Below are 22695 nucleotides of genomic sequence, written 5' to 3'. Positions count from 1 at the left end.
GGGCTTAAGAGAATCCCAAACATCGTCTTTAGCAATTTACTTCAAAAGAAAGGAAGAGAGTAAGCAAGGAAGGGTAGAGGGAAGACAAGGCCTGAGTAAGAGGGAAGGAGAAGGGGGTACAGGGAGGACGCAGGGCGGGGGGGGGGAAGAAAGAGGTAAAGGAGGAGTATAATATAATGACTTAGAAGACTGGAAGAACGAGGATTGAGTGCAAAGCTAAAAGTGAATAATGAATGGAAAGACGTAATAAGAGGAAAGAGTAGAAGAGGAAAAGCAAAGGAGGATGAAATGTGGAGGAAAGGCAGGAGAGAAAAATGGTACAAAAATGAATGAATGAAGGAAAGAAGGAAAAAGGCATAATAGGTACAAGCGACGAGAAGCCCGGAAGGAAAAAAGAAAAGAAAAAAAAAGAGTTAGAGCGAAAACTGGGTGTGATTGAAAGAGACAGGAAGAGAAGGGTTAAGAGCAGTAGAAACAAGTGAGTCTCAAACTGGAGGAGGAGATAGAGAAGAGAAATTGTGAGGGATGAGGGCAGTATAAATGTAAGGATGAAAGCAGAGTAAGTGTGAGAATGAAGGCAAGGTAAGTGTGAGGGTGAGGACAAAGTGTGAGAGAAAGGAGTAAGGAAGTGTGTGAAGGTGACGGCAGAAAACAGTGAGGAAAGAGTACGTGTAAGAGGATGGGGAGAAGATGTGTGAAGGTATAAGCAGAGTACGGGTGAGGGTAAGGGAAAATGTGAGGGTAGAGGACAGAGTTAATGCTGTAAATATGGGACAAGTGTGTGTGTGTGTTCTTACCTAATTGTTCTTACCTAATTGTATCTTTACAGGAATGAGTCAAGCTCGTACTGTCCCGTGTCTTAAACCATATTTATCGTACATATCCTTAAATTTGTGAATTGTTTTGGCACACACTATTTCATTCGGTAGAGCATTCCATTGATCAATTGCTCTGTTTGGGAAACTGAATTTCCTTACGTCTTTATCACCTCTCTTCTTATGCAGTTTTTTGCAGTGTCCTCTTGCTGATGCTTCTCCATATGTTAAGTAATCATTTATGTCTATTTTCTCCTTCCCTGATATGCACTTATATAGCATTATCATGTCACCTCTTTTCCTTCTCTCCTGTAGTGTTGGCAGATTCAGTTTATTTAGTCTTTCTTCGTGGCTTAGGTCCCTTAAGCTTGGTATCCATCTTGTAGCGGCCCTTTGAACTTTTTCAATCTTGTCTATGTGCTTTTTGAGATGAGGACTCCAGACTACTGATGCATATTCCAGGGTTGGTCTAATGAATGATGTTATTATCCTTCTTAGCATGTCTTCATTTATGTATGTGAATGCTATTCTCATATTTGCAAGCACTGTATACATGTTCCGTACCTTCTCGCTGATGTGGTCAGCCGGAGATAGTCTGTTATTGATAATCACACCTAGGTCTTTCTCTCTTTCTGATGTGTATTGGGTTTTATTTCCTAACTTATAATCCCAATCATGTCTTTTTCCACTTTTACCAAACTTGATTACATGACACTTGTCCACATTGAATTCCATTTGCCATGTACTACTCCATTCATGAAGTATATTTAATTCTTCTTGTAGCTCTTTACAAGAGTATGTGTTAGTAATTCTCCTTTGTATTTTTGCATCATCTGCAAACATATTCAGATAGCTCTCATTTCCAGTGTTACTGTTTATATCATTTATATACACTAAAAACATGATTGGTGCCAGCACTGAACCCTGTGGTACTCCACTAGTCACTTCTTTCCATGATGAGTAGTTTCCTCTTAGTACTGTTCTCATTTTTCTTTTTATGAGAAAGTCTTGCATCCAACAAAACAGTTTGCCTCGAATTCCTCCTTGATGGTACAGTTTCCATAAAAGTCTTTGGTGTGGTACTGTGTCAAAAGCTTTCTTGAAATCTAAATAGATACTGTCCACCCATCCTTCCCTTTCCTGTACTGTGTTTGTTACTCTGTCATAGTACCTCAACAGATTAGTAACACATGATTTTCCTTTTCTGAAACCAAACTGTCTTTCTGTTATCATACTGTGTTCTTCTAGATGATTTACCCAAGCTTTTCTTATAAGCTTTTCTAATACCTTGCTTACAACATTGGTCAGTGATACTGGTCGGTAGCTGAGTGGATTTTGTCTATTTCCTTTCTTGAATAAGGGGACAATATTTGCTTTTTTCCAAATATCAGGTAGTTTACCTTGACTCAAGAATTTCTTGAAAATTAAAAATAATGGTTTACTTAACTCCTTTGCACATTCTCGTAGTACCCAACATGAAATTTCATCAGGACCATTTGCTTTTCCTCTGTCTAATCTACTTAACTCCTCCTGTATTACTTTTTCTGCTATTTGTATATCTGGTAGTATGTGTGGACATGCATGTTCCACATAGTCCCTCTCAAAATTTTTTTCTTCTGTAAAAACTAATTGGAAATTCTTATTTACTGCTTCACAAATATCTTTTTCTTGTGTATAAGTGATTCCCTCGTCCGTAATTGATTGTATTATATCTTTTACTTTGGTTTTGCTTCTGATATAGCTGTAAAACAGCTTTGGTTGATCACTACTTTTATTTATTATATCCTCCTCAAACTGTTTTTGGGCTTCCCTCCTTATTGTATAATCGTTTCTTGCCTGTTTATAATTATTATATGCCCTTTCACTATTATGTCTTCTGTATCTATTCCACAACAAATCTCTTCTTTCTTTTGATTTTTTACATTCTGTATTGAACCATTTCTGTATTTTCTTATCTGCTTCTTTGTGCTGTAGGATGTACATCTGGACTCCTATTTCATAAAATTCACAGAATTTTTTATATACAGCATTTAAATCTTGTCCTCTAAGCTCATTTTCCCAATCAACTTCTAAGAAATACTTCTTTAGGTCTTGATAATTTCCCTTTTTATAGTTTAGGCTCTTTTTGTAACTGTCATTGCTGTTTACTATGTCATATGCTATCCTGAAGTTATAGTTTAGTACTGCATGATCGCTTTTGCCGAGTGGAGGGTGATATATTAAATTGTCAATATCATTTTCTTGCCTAGTAAATAATAGATCTAGCACTGAAGGTACATCAAGTCCTCTTTTTCTGGTGGTTTCCCTCACATGTTGCGTTAGGAAGAACTCTTGTACGAGATCCAGGAGCTTTTGGTCCCAACAGCTTTCTTGGCTAATTATATCTAGAGTATTCCAATTTATATTTGTATTGAAATCCCCAGTTAGTATAATTCTTTCTGATTTCTCTTCCATTTTAAGTAGTAATGATCTTAAACTCTGAATTGTACTCTCTGCCAGGTCCTCATATTCATCTCTTTCCTATGTGTTTGATCTGGGTGGCATGTACAATTTGGCTACAATTACTTTACCTTCAGATGTGTTTATCTCTACTGCAATCAGTTCTACTTGTGATGGTATATCTAGTTTTATTTCAATGACTTTTAGATTTTTCTTAGTTAATATTATAATTCCTCCTTTTTTTAAATTTCTGTCTCTTCTCCATATATTGTATTCCTCTAAGTTTAGTATGTCATTGGATATCCTTGGTGTTAATTTTGTTTCAGTTAGGCATATTATTTGTGGTTCATTTTCTCTGACATAATCGTTCATCTCTAGTAATTTAGATACCATTCCATCCACATTTGAGTACATCAACTTTATCATCTTGTTTATATACTTGTCATGACATGGTTCTACTACCTTCCTCCTTTTTATTCCATCCTGTTTGTGTACCACTTTCGTACTTGCAATCCTATTACTTTGTAAAAAAATTTCTTCTTCTCCTCTTCTGATCTTCCCTCACTTTTTGTTTTTGCTTCCTCCCTTTTCTCTTTCAGTAATTCCAGTTCCTCTTGTGTTAGGTATCTTTTTATCCATACATTTTTGAACTCCTCTTTTTCCATAAGATTCTTTGCATTTTTTAGTATCTCTTCCACAGTGTTTACACTCTGGAAAGTCACCTTTAGAGGTCTTGTCTTGCTTTTCTCATATTTCCCTAACCTTTTGTGTTCCTCTATGTCTTTACTACAGATTTCCTCTGATACTTCTTTCAGTAAGCTCATTACATTTGCCATCTCCTTTTTGTCTCTTATGATCTTGTTTTTTACTTCTTCCTCTTCTATACCAGTGATTACTATAGATTTGTTTATATCTACTGAATCTCTGACTAACTTTGGATTGTTTTGGATTATTCTTTTCACCTCCTTTTTAATGCTTTTTTCCTCCACCCTTGTTTCTAAGTCTTTCTTTACTTTCACCATTTCAGCATACGTGGTTTCCACATCATTTTTGTAGCTTTGCACAGCTTCATTCACTTGTGTTATCTTCTCCTCAATATCACTGCTCTGGTCAATAAGACCGTTTACTTGCCTAATTGTCTCTGTGTCATTTTTCAACTCTTCCATAACACTCTCGTGACTGACTACTGTACTTGCCATTTCACTCATTTTCTTCCTAAGTGTACTCAATTCCACTGTTAGTTCACTGATGGTTGTGTCTTTCTTATTGGCCTCCCTTCCTAGTTTTTCTATTTCTTCATTTTGCAAGTGCATCTGCTTCTTTATTTCATCAATTTCATTTTTGAAAGCCATTTCTAGTTTGTTTACACGTTCAACCAGTCTATTGTGAGTCTCCACTTCAACCAGTTCTTGGTAGAAATCATCATTTTGCTTTTTACCTTTATCCCTTTTCTTTTTCAAATTTTCTTTAATAAAGTAGGTATCCATTTTGCAATACTAAAAATGCAGAGCATGTACTTACAATCTCCGTGTTGTTGTAGTCTAAACAAACCTCAGAGATGACTCAGCGTATTCTTTCGTCTTGGTTCTTTTTCCTGTTTGAACAAGTCTTGTTTAAACTTATTATTTTTTTCCTTTTAATAATGAACAATCATTTAGCCTAACCTGGTACAGAGCTTGACTCATACAAAGATACTAATTTAGGTAATGCCACTGGCAGTGTTGGTTCGGTACGGAGCGCCGGTGTCGCACGTCCGCCTAGATTGAATCCCTGTGTGTGTGTGTGTGTGTGTGTGTGTGTGTGTGTGTACGTGCGTGCGTTCGTGCGTGCGTGCGAGCCTGCGTGCGTGTGTGTGTGTGTGTGTGTGTGTGTGTGTGTGTGTGTGTGTGTGTGTGTGTGTGTGTGTGTGTGTGTGTGTGTGTGTGTGTGTGTGTGTGTGTGTGTATACGACAGACTACCAGACAGACAGCCTAAAAGACAGACAGACAGATGGGCAGGTACACAAATAGAGAGTGAGTTAGGAGCTAGAGACACTGGCAGTCATCGATTTCTTGATAATGAGTTAGTTAATCGTTGGGCGTCGAAAAGCACGAAATAAAAACCTTAAGAATCCCACAGAAAGATGATACACACAATGATTAAGAACGTTTGTGGTGAATAAGTATATAGGGAAGATAAAAGACATCAAAACACAATGATAAATCTCTCAACCCACACTTCCTTTTCATACCAATAGCCTGCATCTGGCTAATGGGGTCTGAAGACAATGATTACCTCGATCTCCCCTCTCCCTTTCCACTATCTTTCCTTGCTGTTATTCTCTTTCTTCCCTTCTCTCCTTCGTTTTTTATTCTGTCTCTCTGTCTCTGGTTCTGTCTGTCTGTCTCTTTTTCTCTCTCTCTCTCTCTCTCTCTCTCTCTCTCTCTCACAGACACACACACACACACACACACACACACACACACACACACACACACACACACACAAATGAAGTAATCAAGTAGACAGTCTGATATTTGGGGTTGCATTAGCATCATAATATTAACCCTGTCCCATCAACAAATGGGGGGGGGGGTACCCAGCAGCAAGAACAAGAAAGCAGAAAGGGAAAAACCAGGGTATGGGTATAGCAGGAAAAAAAAAAACAATGCTACTCACGTATTCTCAGCGTGTCGTCGTAAATCTGTTTATCTATCTATCTATTGCCTGACGCCTTAATCCCGTAAGGGGTGGCCACAAACAAATCGCCTCCATGTCGCCCTGTCCCCCGCCATTTCACTGCCCTGCTCCCAGCTCACATCCCTCTCTCTCATATACTACTCCACTCCATCCCTCAATCTCATCCTTGGCCTCCCCCTCCCTCTCCCCCCCTCCACCTCACTCACATACACTCTCCTCGTCAGTCTCTCGCTCTCCATCCCCTCCACATGTCCAAACCACTTCAGTGTGTTTCTCCTAAAGTTTCCTATCACATCCACATCCACACCACAACGCTCCTTCACTTCCTTATTTGTCAGTAAGTCTCTCCATGTGACTCCACATGCTCCTCTCAAATAACTCATTTCCACTGCTCTCACGCTTGATTTCTGTCCCTCCAACAAGGTCCAAGCTTCACTTCCATACGTTAGAGATGGTATCACAATACTGTCATGTAGCAGCTTTTTCACTTCCATGCTCACTTCCCCGTTTCTTATCACTATCACAATACTGTCATGTAGTAGCTTTTTCACTTTCATGCTCACTTTCCTGTTTCTTATAACTGCTTTTAAGGAACCGGCAACTTTCTTCCCTGTTGCACCCTTTCAAGCACTTCCCCATCTAAACTTCCATCCTTGCTCATCACATTACCCAAGTACTTAAACGCACTCACATTTTCTATTTCCTCACCATCCAACCTCACTGTACATACACTGCCTACTTTTCTTTCGAAGACCATAACTTTACTCTTCCCTACAATCACCTTTAGATTCTTTTTCTTTCACACTCTCCCAAACTCATTCACCAAGCCTTGCAGCTCCTCTTCGTCTTCATTTAACAACACAGTATCATCTGCAAACAACAGCACAGGTAGCTTCCAAACACTGCCCTCTCTCACTAGGACCGTTCCAACATCCACTGCCCTCCCTTGCATTTCTTTTATAATCCCATCCATATACAGAATGAACATCCATGGAGACATGACACATCCCTGCTTCAATCCAACCTTCAAAGAGAAAAACTCACTCAGTTCACTATCCACAGCACTGTAGCCTTAGCACCATCATACATACTTTTCACGGCCTTCAACAATTTCCATTTTACTAAATATATTCTTAATACTTTCCACATTCCTTGTCTATCCACCCTGTCATATGCTTTCTCCAAATCCATGAAGGCTGCATACAACTTCTTTCCCTTCTCTAGAAACTTTTCCACTAAAGATCTAAGAATGAATATCTGATCTACACAACCTCTTTCCTTCCTAAAACCTCCCTATTCTTCTCCAACTAACTCCTCTGTTATTTCCCTAACTCTGTCAATAAGTATCCTACCATATACTTTTCCTATTACACTAACAAGACAAATGCTCTTATGATTACCACACACTTGTTTTTCCCTTTTTCCTTTGTACAGAGGAATAATTATACCTGACTTCCAATCCTCCAGGACTCCACCTTCCTCCCAGGCCAATCTGCACATCTTCCACATCTTTTCTACTACTATCTCTTCCACATGATTCAGCATTTCACCACACACTCCATCAATTCCTGGGGCTTTCCCCATTTTAACTTTCTTCATTGTTTCCACAACTTCCATCCTACTGATTTCTTCCTCCCTTTTCATATCCCTCCTCCTCCCAGCCATTCCCCAGCCACTTATACTTGCATTACTTTCATTCTCTATGTTCAACAATTCCTTAAAGTGTTCCCTCCAACTGCTAACTTTTTCTCCCTTCTCCACTAGTAATCTACCATTTTTATCTTTCACTCCCCAGCGAACTTCTTTGGTACCCTGTATAACCCTCTTTACATCTTGCCAGAGCATTTTCTTACATTCCCTCCACTTTACACTCAAGTTCCTTCCAAATTCCTCATCCACTCTCTTCTTACTCTCTCTTACTAATCTTTTCACCTCTCTCTTTGTCTCTACATTTAACTCTCTCTTCCGTCTCTCAACTTCTTCCATGCCTCTGTTTCTCATCCACTCACTTTATGCTTTGTTCTTTTGTGCCACAGCCTGTCTCAGTTCTTCATTCCACCATGCTGTTCCTTGCACCCCCCTTTCGTCTTCTCTTCACCCCACACACTACCTCACATGCTGCACAGATTTCTTCTGTGAATATCTTGTACACACCTTCCACGTCCCCCGTCTGCTCCAATCTACATTTACCCAATCACTCTTCCACTTCCCTCTTATATTCTGTCTTTTTTGCATCCTCTTGTAACTTTCCCACTCTCCTTGTATGTACTACTTCTCCCTGTCCTTCTCTTCTTCCATTTCTCCATTTTATTTGGACTTTAATTCTGATCATCACCAAGTGGTGGTCCGAAAGTCCACTCCCCCAACCTCTATATACTCTTGCATCCATTGTACACCTTCTCATCCTTTCATCTACACACACACATAATCAATCAATCCCTTCCTTTCGTTCAGTTCACCACCCACCCATCTCGTCACTCGCCATGTATACCTGTGGATCATTTTGTGCCTGAAGAGGGTATTAGCTATCACCAACCCCCTCCCGGCACAAGTGTCCACTAAAGCACTGCCATTCTCAACCATCTCTGCAGGCACACCCCACTCACCAACTACTCCATCCTCCTTCCCATTTCCTACCTTTCCATTTATATCTCCAATCAAAAACATTCTCTCATTCCTTTCAAACTTTTCCATGCACGCTTCCACATTTGTCCAGAACTCTTCTCTCACTCTGCTTGTATGATCTTGCATTGGCACATACACGCACACAATCGCCCACATTTGCAGTCCAACTTTCAGTCTTACTTATACAATCCTCGAGCCAACTGATCCATACTCTCTTATATTCTCGTCCCATCTGTTACTCACAGTAAGTCTCGTAAATGAGCCTTATAAAAGGATGGGATGGTATGGGCAGGGAAGCCCAATGCCACCTATGACGACAGTTGACTATCCGAACTCTTTAAAGGATGAATTTCGGATACATGTTCATAAAACAATATACACATAAAACACTAAACCACTGGGTGCTGAAGACAAAACAAAGGTGGAGGACAAATTCAACTCAGGCATCGCAGAAAAACAAGGTGTGTCAACAACACCCAACCTCTTAGCAAGAAGCCCCGTGAGACACTGGTCATGACCGTGTGTGAGGGACAATATGGAGGATGGGCTCGCATGTCACTGATCACTCATTGACATCCACGAATTCTGGTGGATGACTGTCCGTTGTGCTTGATGCGTGTCATTGAGGTGTGATGAAATATTCAGAGTTTTTGAAATTGAAACAGAAGCAAACATTTTTGGCTAAGTGCAGTTCCGTGTTGTCCCCTCCTACACGGGTTGTGGGAAATGAGCTAATTATTGACGGCAATGAAGAGAGAACCTGTATTTTTTTACACAGGTAATTCCTCTGATGATATTGACGGCAAGATCTAATAGTGACACATTTATCACGTCACCAACGAGCCGGTAGGTGGCAGACTGGTGAAAGAGCAGTGAGTGGTGGAGGAGGCAGTGAAAGTGGTGGAGTGGTAGAGGAGGCAGTGACAGAGGTAGAGTGGCGGTGAAGGCACTGGCAGAGGTGGAGTGGTGGAGGAGGAAGTGGCAGATGTGGAATGATGAAAGAGGACGTGGCAGAGGTGGAGTGGTGGAGGAGGAAGTGGTCGATGTGAAGGAGTGGAGGAGGAAGTGACAGAGGTGATGGTCAAGTGACAAAGGCGGAGTGGTGGTGAAGGCGGTGACATAGGTGGAATGGTGAAGGCAGTGATTGAGTCAATGGAAGAGGTGCAGCGAAGGGGAAGGTAATGTCAGAGATCCAGTGGAGGAGGAGGTAATGTCAATGCTGGAGTGGAGGAGAAGGCAATGTCAGCATTGGAGCGGAGAAAGAAGTAATGTCGGAGATGGAGAAAGAAGTCACGCTAATAAAAAGAATGGTGAGTGATGGATCCAGCAGTGACACAGATGGATAAACTGGAGTAGTGGAGAACGAAGTACAGTGGTGGAGGATGCTGTAACAAAGATTGCGGATGACGCCAATTTACCATGGAAAGAACTGAGACGATGGTTGAGAATTGGATAATTTGGCTTAAAAATAGAGGAAACACAGAATGAGTGAGGTACAGATATATTGGTAAAGAGGGATGTATGTGAGGCAGCTACATAGTTTGGACAGGGTGGAAAATACTGAGATCCTGGAAAGATGTGGAGCCAGAGTGTCAGTTGATCAAAGGAGAGAAAAAAGTGCAATGACATGTTGTTAAGTTTCGGGGTAAGAGGAACCATGGGAGGACACGAATGAATGGGAAGTGGATATGTAGGAAATTAAATATAGACGAAGAGGAACTGACGAATGACGTTAAGTCGATATACGGTACATAATATAAAAAGACTGACCACCTTCACAACTTCCCAGTCATCCGAGTACAGAATTAGTCATTTAAAACATTTTGTGTGGTTGATTTCGCTTATGGGATGAAATAAAGGATTTCAAAAGGATGTATGAGTAAATAAAGGTGTGGCCCATTTTTGCTGGAAATTCTGATTATAATTATCCTCCTGATTCTCATTTTCTTTTTCTTCTTTCTTGATCATACCCACCCCACGTATAGGAGTAGGAATGAGGGTTGTTTGATGAAGATGATTATGGGTGGTTATGGATGATTATGGATGATTTCTGATGATGGATGATGAATGATTAGGGATGATGGATGATTTTTGATGATGGATGATAAATGATTATGGATGATTGATGATTATTGATGATGGATGATAATGGATGACTGACTGATGATGACGATGACAATGATGATGATGACAATAATGATGATGATGACAATAATGATGATGATAATGATGATGATGATGTGGTGGTGGTGATGTAGGAAGAAGATGGTGATGACAACAACTTCCTCTGGTACAAGCACTGCACTCATATACCGGTTTCTGTCCACCAAGTGTCCACTAAGTGTTCAAACTAACAGGTGGCATACACTCCTTCACAAGCTGTATAAGATGGACCTGGAGAAATATCATCTACGGCTGATCTCAATATTATGACCTTTAAGACATGGCCAGTAATTTTGCAACCACATCACCCTTGGAGTTAACCCAGCAGTCCTCTCCCTCACCACTCTCCCATGCAACACTTCCTTCCCTACACATGCACCCCATCCCCTCCTCATTCCAGCATCCCACCTGTTTTCGCCACGACACCCTCACCTCCTTACCCTACCAGAGATCCCGTGAACATCTAGGCATCGCAGTCTTTCTCTCCCAGTTAGCATCTCCCCCTCCCCATACTCCTACTGTCATCACTCCACTACCCCTTCCCCTCCCCCTAACGACCAAGCCCCTTCTCCTACAGGCATCCCTCCCCTCCCAACCTCACTATCTTCTTCGATCCCCCTTTGCATCCCAGCCATTCTTCCTTTCCTCACCTTTTCATGTTAGGCGATAACGATTTTCCGAACAATATTTCAGATAAATATTTTCCGAAAAATCTGCGAAGCCAGCAGCAAAATTTTTTTAAAAGTTTGCGAGAGAGAGAGAGAGAGAGAGAGAGAGAGAGAGAGAGAGAGAGAGAGAGAGAGAGAGAGAGAGAGAGAGAGAGAGAGAGAGAGAGAGAGAGAGAGATTCTGTGTGTGTGTGTGTGTGTGTGTGTGTGTGTGAATTACATTGCGTCCTAAAGCAAAGAGAAGGGCTCAGATCTACAAGAGCCCGTCACAAGAGACACAAACGCAGTTGATTAACGTTACACAACACCGCTGTGTGAATGGGAGGGGAATCCTTTGAAGTATTGCACAACAAACGCTGCTTACAGGATATCTCACGAGACTTCATCAACGTTTTGTAAAATGGTGAAATTGCTTGACCAGTGCGGTGGGTGATGCTGGGGACAACATAGCGTGGGTGGCTTGACCAGTGTAGTTAGTGAGGTGACTGAGGGCGGTGGGTGATGCTGGGGTATAACACAGCATGGGTGGCTTGACCAGTGTAGTTAGTGAGGTGACTGAGGGCGGTGGGTGATGCTGGGGTACAACATGGCGTGGGTGGCTTGACCAGTGTAGTTAGTGAGGTGAATGAGGGCGGTGGGTGATGCTGGGCTACAACATGGCGTGGGTGGCTTGGCCAGTGTAGTTAGTGAGGTGACTGAGGGCGGTGGGTGATGCTGGGCTACAACATGGCGTGGGTGGCTTGACCAGTGTAGTTAGTGAGGTGACTGAGGGCGGTGGGTGATGCTGGGGTACAACATGGCGTGGGTGGCTTGGCCAGTGTAGTTAGTGAGGTGACTGAGGGCGGTAGGTGATGCTGGGGTACAATATAGTGAAATGTTTAAGATTCCTGTGTGCTGTGATATCAACATGTGGTGGGTGTGAGACGCAATAATAGTGACGGACAGCAGGGTTTGCATAAAGGAAAATGAAAGCATATAAAATGGGAGATGGTGACGAATAGGAAGGTAAGGAGGAGGGAAAACAGGGGGCAGGAGAAGATGATAAATGACATGAGGAGGGGGTAATTCTGCTCTGGAGAAAATCGATGGCAATAAGGAGTTTGTAATATACGCTTGATCATGGAGTCTCAATAGTAGGATAATAGGGAATGTTGGAAGTAAGATAAAAGAGACAGATACAGAAGGATCAGGGAGAACAAGTGAAAGAATAGGTATAAAATTGGATAAGAAGGACGAACCTGGGAAGGATGCAGAAAAACTTCAGGATGAATCACGTGAAAAATGTTCCAAGTCAACACATTAAAAAAAATAATGTTTACTCCACATTGCGTGAAGCAGAGGAGACGGGGTAAGCTTTATTTTACTGAATTTTGCCAATATAGATGGTATTGTGGATGGGACAGGAGACAAGGGTGGCGGTGTGAAAGGGAGAGAAGACTACAATGATGGTGTGGGAGGCAGGGCAGACAAATGTGGTGGTGTGGGAGGGAGGGAAGACATTGGTGGTGGTGTGGGAGGGAGGGAGGGAAGACATTGGTGGTGGTGTGTTAGGGAGGGAAGACAATGGTGTTGGAGTGGGAGGGAGGGCAGACACGAATGGTGGTGTAGGAGGGAGGGCAGCGAGTTGTGGTGTGGGAGAGAGGGGAGACAAAAATGGTGGTGTGGGAGAGAGGGCTGGTAAGGGTGGTGGAGTGGGAGGGAGGGCTGGTTAGGGTGGTAGTGAGGGAGGGAGGGCTAGTAAGGGTGGTAGTGTGGGAGGGAGGGCTGGTAAAGCTGGTGGTACGGAAGGGAGGGCGTGGAAGGGTGGTGGTATGTGGGAGGGAGGGCAGGGAAGGGTGGTGTGTGGGAGGGAGGGCAGGGAAGGGTGGTGGTGTGGGAGGGAGGGCAGGGAAGGGTGGTTGTGTGGGAGGGAGGGCAGGGAAGGGTGGTGTTGTGGGAGGTAGGGCTTGTAAGGGTGGTGGTGTGGGAGGGAGGACTGACAAGAGTGGTGATGTGAGAGTCGCGGGAGGAAGGGGGTGGAGATAACCGTAAGCTTCAGTGGCAACTCGACAGGGTCATTAGGTACTGTCTTACAGATTGAAACTACTCTGGCTGGAAGGAGGGGGGAAATAGGGAGTGTGATGGTAACAGTGTACGATTGAGGAGCGGTAAGCATAAAGACTGAAAATCTGAGGTATAATTATTGGTCATATCCTATGCTCTGGAGAAAGGAAAGGTACAGAAAGGTTAAGAACGAAGTGGTGTGACGAGGGGTATAGATGGAGACGTGTGGAGAAGGAATGAACGAGGTAGCTGGTCACAACATTTTAATATTAAAATTTTTGCCACGAGTTTATTAATTTGAAAGCAATAATCTTGAATAAAAAATGAAATATTCCTCTGTCCTCTAACTAGACATGTGGTATACATACAAGTGGTGCACCAGGACGTGCTTACCCTACAATAGTTCTGTAATATTCATATCTAGTTTAGTTACCCATGATAACAAATCATACAGGCATGTACTGTACCCTCGGCCACTGCCACTCCAATGGTATGTGCTTCATCCTACATATGTACCATGCCCTTCGCACTCCTGTAGCCTTCCCTCCTGTTATTATGCTCTTAGAATTGATAGCTTCCTATTTGATCACGACATAAGAAGTAGCCCTTGACAATATGGTATTAGTTGATTTCTGGTGTGGTGTAATAAGGCTTTACCATATAATATGTTTCAAGTACTTGAAACGACCGCCACATAATGATGTTTTGCCAAATACTGAAGATTGCTCTGAAGTAATTATCAATAAAGTATTGGACGTATTTACAATGCATTCTGCAGCAACTACTGTGTGCAAAGAGACACTGTCAAAAACTCATGAGGTATAACCCGTACCTTTGGAGCCACACAGCAAGTTTAGTTATCTCTGCTTTTAATCTGGTGTCATTATAAGCAGTCAGGCAAGTGTCTAACATTACCTGTAGGAGTGACGCGGCTCACCATACGGCAAAAGGTCACAAACAATTAATTTCGTCAGTACTGCCTCTATACCAGAATTACACAGCATCTCAATCCCAATACAACACACATATTACATCACGCCTCACCTTTAAGCTGCAACACACAATTTGCATCAAATTTGGCTTGCAAGCTGAAGCTAGCACCAAATATATATAAACGCTTGCAGTAACCAGGTGAAGGTTTGGGATACACTGTCTTGATGGAACCTGCCACTTTAAGTTTCATTGTTTACTACAATCACAAGACATTGTCGCACTGCCGCAATACTCAGTGAACCTGCTGTGGCCTAACTGGATTGCGGACTCTCTCTCCACCTCACTCCCCCATCTACCTGTCTGACTTTTCTCCTCCCACACTCACACAGCCAGCTCCACTCACACACCCACTCTACCCTATCTAACCCACATACCTCTCCTACCCTACTCAACACAGAAATTCAGTTAATTCTAGCCGATGAAAAGGGTGATAACAAGGAATTCTGTGTTGGTAAAACATTCAGTATTCACACTGTGGTTACAATATACAGCTCACACATGTTTGGGTCAGTAAGGTCATAAGTTACCTACAAAGACACAGGGCCATATTTCGCAGGGCTAGTAGGCTTGTTATATTTTTCTCAACGATTGATGTTTCTTACTGACACCATTATGTATTGCACACATTTTTAAACAGCTTGTACACATACTACAGTAGGGAATAATGACGTACAGTATGTGCAAGTGTAACCAGCACCAGAGCGAAAGATTCCAACGGCGGACGAGATAACGGCACACAATCCGTCACTACACCACCACCCACCATTATTAAACACACATAACGCTATATATAATTACGCTTGGCATATTTAACAACAAATTCGGTTAGCGAATCTGAAGTCATTTTTCATTTCTTTTTTTCCTGGGGGTACTCGAGCGTGAATGTGTGTGGGGGGCAGGGAGGGGCTGCCGGTGGTTGTGGTGGTGGTGAATGTTACGTGGTGGTAATCATGACAGAAAAGAATGGTGATGGTGGATATTATATAGTGGTAATGGTGATGGAAAAGAATGGTGGCGATGGTAGCTATTTCGAATACTATGTGATGAAACAGTACTGGAAGGGTGGTGGTGGTGGTGGTGAATGTTATGTGGTGGTAATAGTGATGGAAAGAGTGCTGGTGGTGGTGATGGATGTTATGTGATGATAGTGTTAATAGAAAGAGCGGTGGTGATGGTAGTGGTGACGATAGGAGTGGTGATGTGATGGTGGTGGTGGTGGTGGTCATGGTTCGAGGTGTAGTGATGCTCAGGGTGGTGGTTTCAGTGGTGGTGTTTGTTGTATGGAAGTAGTGAAGATGGTGACAACGATGGCATCAGAGGTGAAGGTGCTTGTGTGGTGATGGGGCTCATGGTGAGTAGCGGAGATAGTGGTGGAAGAGTGTGTGTGGAGGTGGTTGACGTTAAGGCGAATAAAGATATTGATGATGTAAAGGAAGAATATTGATGGTGACAGCGGAAAGAACGGTGGTGTTGAAAGTGAAGGAGACACGGAAGAACTTCCGCAGCGTTAATGAATGGTAGTGGTAACAAAAGAGGGTAGAGGTGGTGAGTTGTAGTTATAACAGAAGAGGGCAGTGGTGATGAGTGACAAAGGTAACAGAAAAGGGTAGTGATGGCGAGTGGTAGTGGCAACAGAGGAGGGTAGTGGTGGTGAGTCATAATGGTAACAGAGGAGGGTAGTGGTCGTGTGTGGTAGCAGTAACAGACGAGGGTAATGGCGTTGGGTGGTAGTGGTAACAAAAGCAAGTAATGGTAGTGAGTGCACATGGCTGGGGTAACAAGAGAAGGTAGTGGTGGTGGTGGTGAGCGGTAGTGGCAACAGAAGAGTGTAGTAGTGGTGAGTGGCAGTGGTAACAGAAGAGTGCAGTAGTAGTAGTGGTAGTTGTTCCTTGGGCAGTCTGGCCGAACAGCCCTGAGTCCCAAAGGAAGGCCATGGCCGAGACAGGGCTTTCCCACAGAGCTCTCAAGGAGTGTATGTTGTGTTGTTGGCGTAGGTGATTGTGTGCAATGCAGTCTTCGATAATGTGCTTAATAGTATGGGGTGCTGTGTTACATCGTGGACAGGCATCAGTGACGGAGTCATCCAGCCTCTTCTGGTAACTTAAGAGGGCTGCCTGACCAGGTGGACCCTTTCCTCACGAGGGAGCTAGGATTCAGAGGGGTGGATATCAGGAGGCCGTGCATGCAGCTGCATGTTGTCTTTAAGTGACTGAATGGAGCGGCGATTGATCTGAGCATGGATATGCTTCTGGAAGCTGGTCTGAGGCGGGCGAGGGCGGAGAGATGACTGTATATGTGAATAATATCGTGTGCTGGGTGTTGTTTTGATGTTCCTTGGTGTATGTGGCTGTGCTGCCATGTAGTATAGTGGGTGTTGTGGGTTTGTGGAGGCTGCAACCAGAATTTGGATGCCTCTCATGTCTAGGTGATCCTTGACTTTGAGGACTTTGGTTTCTTGATGTAGGTGGTCTGTAGGTGTAGTAGCTGTGCAGCCTGTGATTATTTTTAGGGCCTTGTTCTGTATGGTCTGTAGAATGTTGTAGTGTGTTATAGTGAGGTTAGGAGCCCAAGCAGGGCTTGCATAAATCATCACTGAACGTATATATTGTTTGTATACTGTGGTGGTGTTTTTTTTTGTGTGTGTGTGTCCAAATGTTGTATGGGTAAGTGACCTCAAGACATTGAGTCTTGGTGTTATTTTATTTTTAATGTTTGTGATGTGTCGTTTAAATGACATTTATGTATTGTATGTTACCCAAGAATTTTGTGTGTGTGTGTGTGTGTATGTGTGTGTGTGTGTGTGTGTGTGTGTGTGTGTGTGTGTGTGTGTGTGTGTGTGTGTGTGTGTGTGTGTGTGGTTGGGGAGTGTGGTTGGGGAGTGTTGTTTATGGTGAGGTGTGACATGCGACTGTGTTCTGCTGTCCAGTTTGTGAGAAGGGTCACTGTCGATTTGGCTGGGATTATTTTGAGCCTGTTTGTGGTGAACCATTCGTGTAGTGTGTTGTGGTAAGGTTGAATGATTTGTGAAGCTGTGTTTGTGTTTTGGTGTGTACATGTAAGTGTTATATCATCTGCATAGGAAGCTATGTGTATCTGTGGTGTGTGGGGTGTGGGTATGTCATGCATGTATAGGTTAAAGAGTGTAGGGGACAAGAGATCCTTGGGGGACGCCATTTGTGAAGTTTCTGATGTTCGAAGACTGACCGGTAAATGTTACATGGTCACATCTGCCTGCTAAGTAGTTTGCCAACCATCTCTTTGTGTTATTGTGCATGTTTGTGTTGAATATTTTGTTTGTGAGGTTGTGGCAGGGGATGGCATCAAAAGCTTTGCTAATGTCTGGTGTGATTAGGAGTGTTCTGTTTGGTGGCCTAGCTGAGTTCATGACATCAAAAACTCTCTGTGTAAGGTCTGTAAGAAGAATGTTTGTGGAGTGTAGTGGCCTAAGCCATGTTGTGACCGGGCTAGGGGTGTGTGAGATGTAGCTAGTTGTAGTACCAGTCGTTCAGTGACTTTAGACGGGGGGCGGTGTGAGGAGGGTAAGTGGGGTCTTTGTTGGGTTTTGGGATTGTGATGATAATGCCATGCTTCAGAAGAGCGCAGTGGTGGTGAGTGGTGTCGGTAACAGAAGAGGGTAGTGGTAGCGCAGTGGTGGTGAGTGGTGTCAGTAACAGAAGAGGGTAGTAGTAGTGAGTGGTAGTGGTAACAGAAGAGGGTAGTGGTGGTGAGTGGTAGTGGTAATAGAAAAGGGTTGTGGTGGTGAGTGGCAGTAGTAACAGAAAAGGGTAATGGTGGTTAGTGGCAGTGGTAACAGAAGAGGATAATGGTGGTTAGTGACAGTGGAAACAGAAAGGGATGGTGGTTGTGAGAGGCAGCAGTCAGAGACGAGAGGAGTTGTGGTAGAAGAATTCGTGGGGCACCAGTCAAAAACATTGACATCATCTTACATCAAATGTCGCAAAAAACACTGTAATCAAGAATTATGCTTCTTAAAACCCTGCTACAAACCTGAATAAAAACAATATATTTATTGTAACTGAGAAAACGTGTCAGACAGAAATAAAGGGGCATGAAGTCTATTTACAGACACTCTGGCACCCTTCCCTCCTCTAACTTATAATTCTATTACAACTTCAGCACAGCCTCCACTCTAACTCGTCATAATTACCTTCATACTTCAACAGGGGTTTCCTCTCCTAATTTCTGTACAGCCTCACTCCATCATGTGAAATGTGTGTGCCGATGTCTTTTCCAATTTCTGTACTGTTTGTCTGAACCTTCTGAGTATCCTGCTAGGACGTATACATCACTTTTCACTACGACGAAGGTCATTCACATTTTCAAAGACTTCCGTTAGTGAAGTTGTTAATATCAATGCACTCCAGGTGTGGCCATTACTGACACCAAACTGATGCATTGCCAACACAGCAGTAATAGTTGAGTGGCCAACATGACATGATTTAACGAAGATGAGAGGTAAGAGGGATAAAGAGAGCGATGTGTAAAGTGCAAAGACATGAAGAAAGAGAAGAGAAAGGAAGCTACAAAAACAAAAAGGCATATACAAAAAAGATGCTGCATACGGTACCTTTCTATCTATTTAAATATCTCTAGAAGCAAGAGACAGATAAAGAGCACCATTATTATCTATATATCAAAGCCACACGCAGGTTAAGGGCCAATATCAATTTTTAATCATGAAAGCAACCTACCCACCAAACCATAGTGTGAATAACGGGTTAAAACAAAAAAAAAAAAAGGCACGAGTTACCTATCGAGAGCATCTATCTATCGAGTGTCTGATGTCTTAACCTGTCAGGTGCGACAAGTAGATACAGTGATAGGATATGCAGCTACGAATGAAATGACAGGAAACTAATGAGGGCAAGATGTGATAGGTAAGTATCACACTTTCACTACCACGAACGTTATTCACCCTTTCATAGACCTATGTTGGTGAAGTTACTAATATCAATGCACTCCAGGTGTGGCCATTACTGACACCATACTAGTTCCTGGCCAACACAGCAGTAATAGCTGAATGGCCAACACTGCATGATTTCACTCAGATGAGAGGAAAGAATGAACAGGAAAAGGAAGTGTAAGGGTACAGGGATAAGATGAGAGAGAGGGGAGGCAGCAGAAAAAGAACGGCATATACGGAGAAAACAATGCCAACCTTTTCTGTAAATACAGTATATATGTAAGCGAGAGGCAGATGAAGAGCACCAATCCTAATGTACTGTACAATACTTATCGACCTATATAAGTGACATGCAGGTCGAGGGCCAGTATTAACTATCGAAGTGCACTGAAATGAAAGGCTGGTCAATAGACGCAACATTTCCTGTCGAGATTATCTTTTTATTTAGTGCCTGACGCCGTAACCTGTGAGGTGAGACAAGCAGATAAAATGATAAAATATACAACTAATAAGAATGGGAGGGTACGGTAGTCTGGGTATGAAATGAGGGGCAGGTATTTCGCTTTAATCCCGGTTACACTGCTCTCTCTCTCTCTCTCTCTCTCTCTCTCTCTCTCTCTCTCTGCTAAGTAACAGGGTGCCGGCAGGGACTCACTCTAAAAATACGTACGTAGTCATAAGGGGTGAAGGGAGGAAGGTAAGAGGACTGGCACGGAGAGGTTATGAGTCTAAGAGGTCAGTTACGAAGGGTGTCGGGAGGTGAATCATTACTTACCGTGAGGGACAGGGAGCGAGGGGGAAGAGAGAGAAATAGGAACTGAGGGGAATGAGAGAGGGGCTGGGAGTGAGGGGGAGAAGAGAGGGACAGGGAATAAAGGGTAGGAGAGAGGGACAAGAAGTGATGAGGAGAAGAGAGGGACAGGGAGTGAGAGGGAGGAGAGAGGGACAGGGAGTGAGGAGAACAGAGGGACAGGGAGTGAGAGGGAGGAGAGAGGGACAGGGAATGAGGAGAACAGAGGGACAGGGAGTGAGAGGGAGGAGAGAGGGACAGGGAGTGAGGGGGAGGAGAGAGAGACAGGGAGTGAGGGGGAGGAGAGAGGGACAAGAAGCAGAGAAACGAGATGAGGGAGAGAAAACACGGGAAGGGGGAGGGAGGGGGAGTGAAAGGTCATAATCCTAGGCAATAATTGAGAAAATGGGAGGCAAAAATGCACAGAGAAGTGGTGTGAAGAGCAAGATTAGCCTTTAAAAAAAAAAAAAGTTGGGAAGAAGGTTATGCAATAAAAATGCAGTTTTTTTTTTTTAAGTATATTGCTGTGGAGGGGAAGAGGAGCACTAAATGGGAAAGAGTAGACAGTGAGGGAATGTGAGGTGAGCGGAGAAGGAAGTGTTGAAATGATATAAAAGGAAACGAGAGAGAGAGAGAGAGAGAGAGAGAGAGAGAGAGAGAGAGAGAGAGGAACAATGCAAAGATAATCAGCAGCAGGAAGTGAGGCAGCAGGTAATGGGCCATGGAACCTGATTAACCCTTTGACTACGATTTACTCATTTCCGAATGTTATCCAAGATGACAGTAAGGCGACCCTATTCAGAGTGGATGATTCCTGTAACCAAGTAATGAGAAGTGGAGAACGTGACATGGGAGAGTATATGTAAGGGTGATGGCAGAGTTAGTGTGAATGTGAGGGTTAAGTAAGAATGAAGGTGATTGCAGAGATAATGTGAGAGTGAGAGAGGAGTAGATATGAGGGTGACTGTAGTGTTAATGTGAGAGTCAGTGCAGAATAAGTGTGAGGGTTAGGGCACAGTATGTGTGTGAGTGAGAGCATTGTAAATGTGTGACCTTGGTATGAGTTAGTTTGAGGGTTAGAAGAGCGCATACGTGAGGGTGAGGATAAGTGTGAGAGCAAAGTAAGGGTACAGGTGAGGGACAGTCAGGGGCTAAATATGGGATGCAAGGTGTGTGTTGAAGTGAAGGCGGGAGTGAGTTTGTGTGTAGGTCAGCTGGTACAGATAAGACCAAGGGTTCTCCATTGTCGCTGACACTGTGATTCAGTCCACAGCTGAGGTAGGGAAGGAAGACATGCAGTGAAGAAGACAGAAAGGAGTAGAGGGGGAGCCTCCATAATTCCATAAAAGAGAATCCTAAGAGAATATAACGTGAATAGCTGCACAGAGAAAAGAGGGGAGCTTGAGGGAAGGTAGGAAGTCAAGAGGCATCAAAAGAAAAAGCTTAGATGTTTAATTAAAGGACGACGGTAATACACTATAGTCTGAACACAGAGGATGAGGGAGAAGGTAATATGAGGGACAGTGGGATGCGGTGGACTGGCAACTGATGGGTAGGAAGGAAAGGGAACCTAGATATGATTTATTAGTGTAAAAGGGGAAGGCATAAGAATAAAGAGCGAAATGTATGGTTGCTGAGGAGGGTTGACGTGCGGACAGAAGTTTAAAGAAGGGAGGGGACGGAAGCTTAAGGCAAATGTTTATATAACACTTGACTATATTAGCAAAACGGGGCTACACCAATAAAGTACAAAAAGATTCGGCACCAGCACTTTACATGTGTAACATAATTTAACAGAGGTGCGGAATGAGGCAGGCAGACGAGAGGGGTGAGGGTGCAGGCAGGCAGATTAGAGAGGTGAAAGTGCAGGCAAGCAGACTAGAGGGGTGAGAGTGCAGGCAGGCAGACTAGAGGGGTAAGGGTGGAAGCAGGCAGACTAGTGGGGTGAGGGTGGAGAGAAGCAGACTAGAGGCGTGAGAGAGAAGGCAGGCAGTCTAGTGGGGTGAGGGTGGAGGCAAGCAGACTAGAGGGGTATGGGTGGAGAGAGGCAGATTAGAGGGGTGAGAGTGAAGGCAGGCAGACTAGTGGGGTGAGGGTGAAGGCAGGTAGACTAATGGGGTGAGGGTGGAGGCAGGCAGACTAGAGGGGCGAGGGTGGAGGCAGGGAGACTAGAAGAGTGTGGGTGCAATGATAAAGGTGGAGCAAAGCGGTCGATGAAATCATATTAACACTGTGATTTCCTCGTTTCAAAATATTATCCTGGCTGATATCATATCGGCTCACTTTGCTAACACTGAGCGGAAGTGTGAGCATGAGAGATACAGAAACTTATATAAAGATGATGGTGAAAAGAGACACTGACATAAGAATGCGTGACAGATGTATGAACGGTAAGGTTAGCAGATGGCTGTGATTCCCTCTGAAGTTTTACATCAATATGTTGCATGATACGGTAACATGAATAAGATGTACAGCCGAGGAAAGTTCGGCCTTATACACCTACCTGCCAGTTCGGACCTTTATGCATGAGACAACCACTAGTGGAGCGGTAGCCAGA

This window comes from Coenobita brevimanus, chromosome 73 (genome assembly GCF_032717465.1).
Source record: "Coenobita brevimanus isolate Jiangsu-jjx chromosome 73, ASM3271746v2, whole genome shotgun sequence".
In the NCBI taxonomy this organism is placed as follows: domain Eukaryota; kingdom Metazoa; phylum Arthropoda; class Malacostraca; order Decapoda; family Coenobitidae; genus Coenobita; species Coenobita brevimanus.
This window is presented reverse-complemented; position numbering follows the sequence as displayed.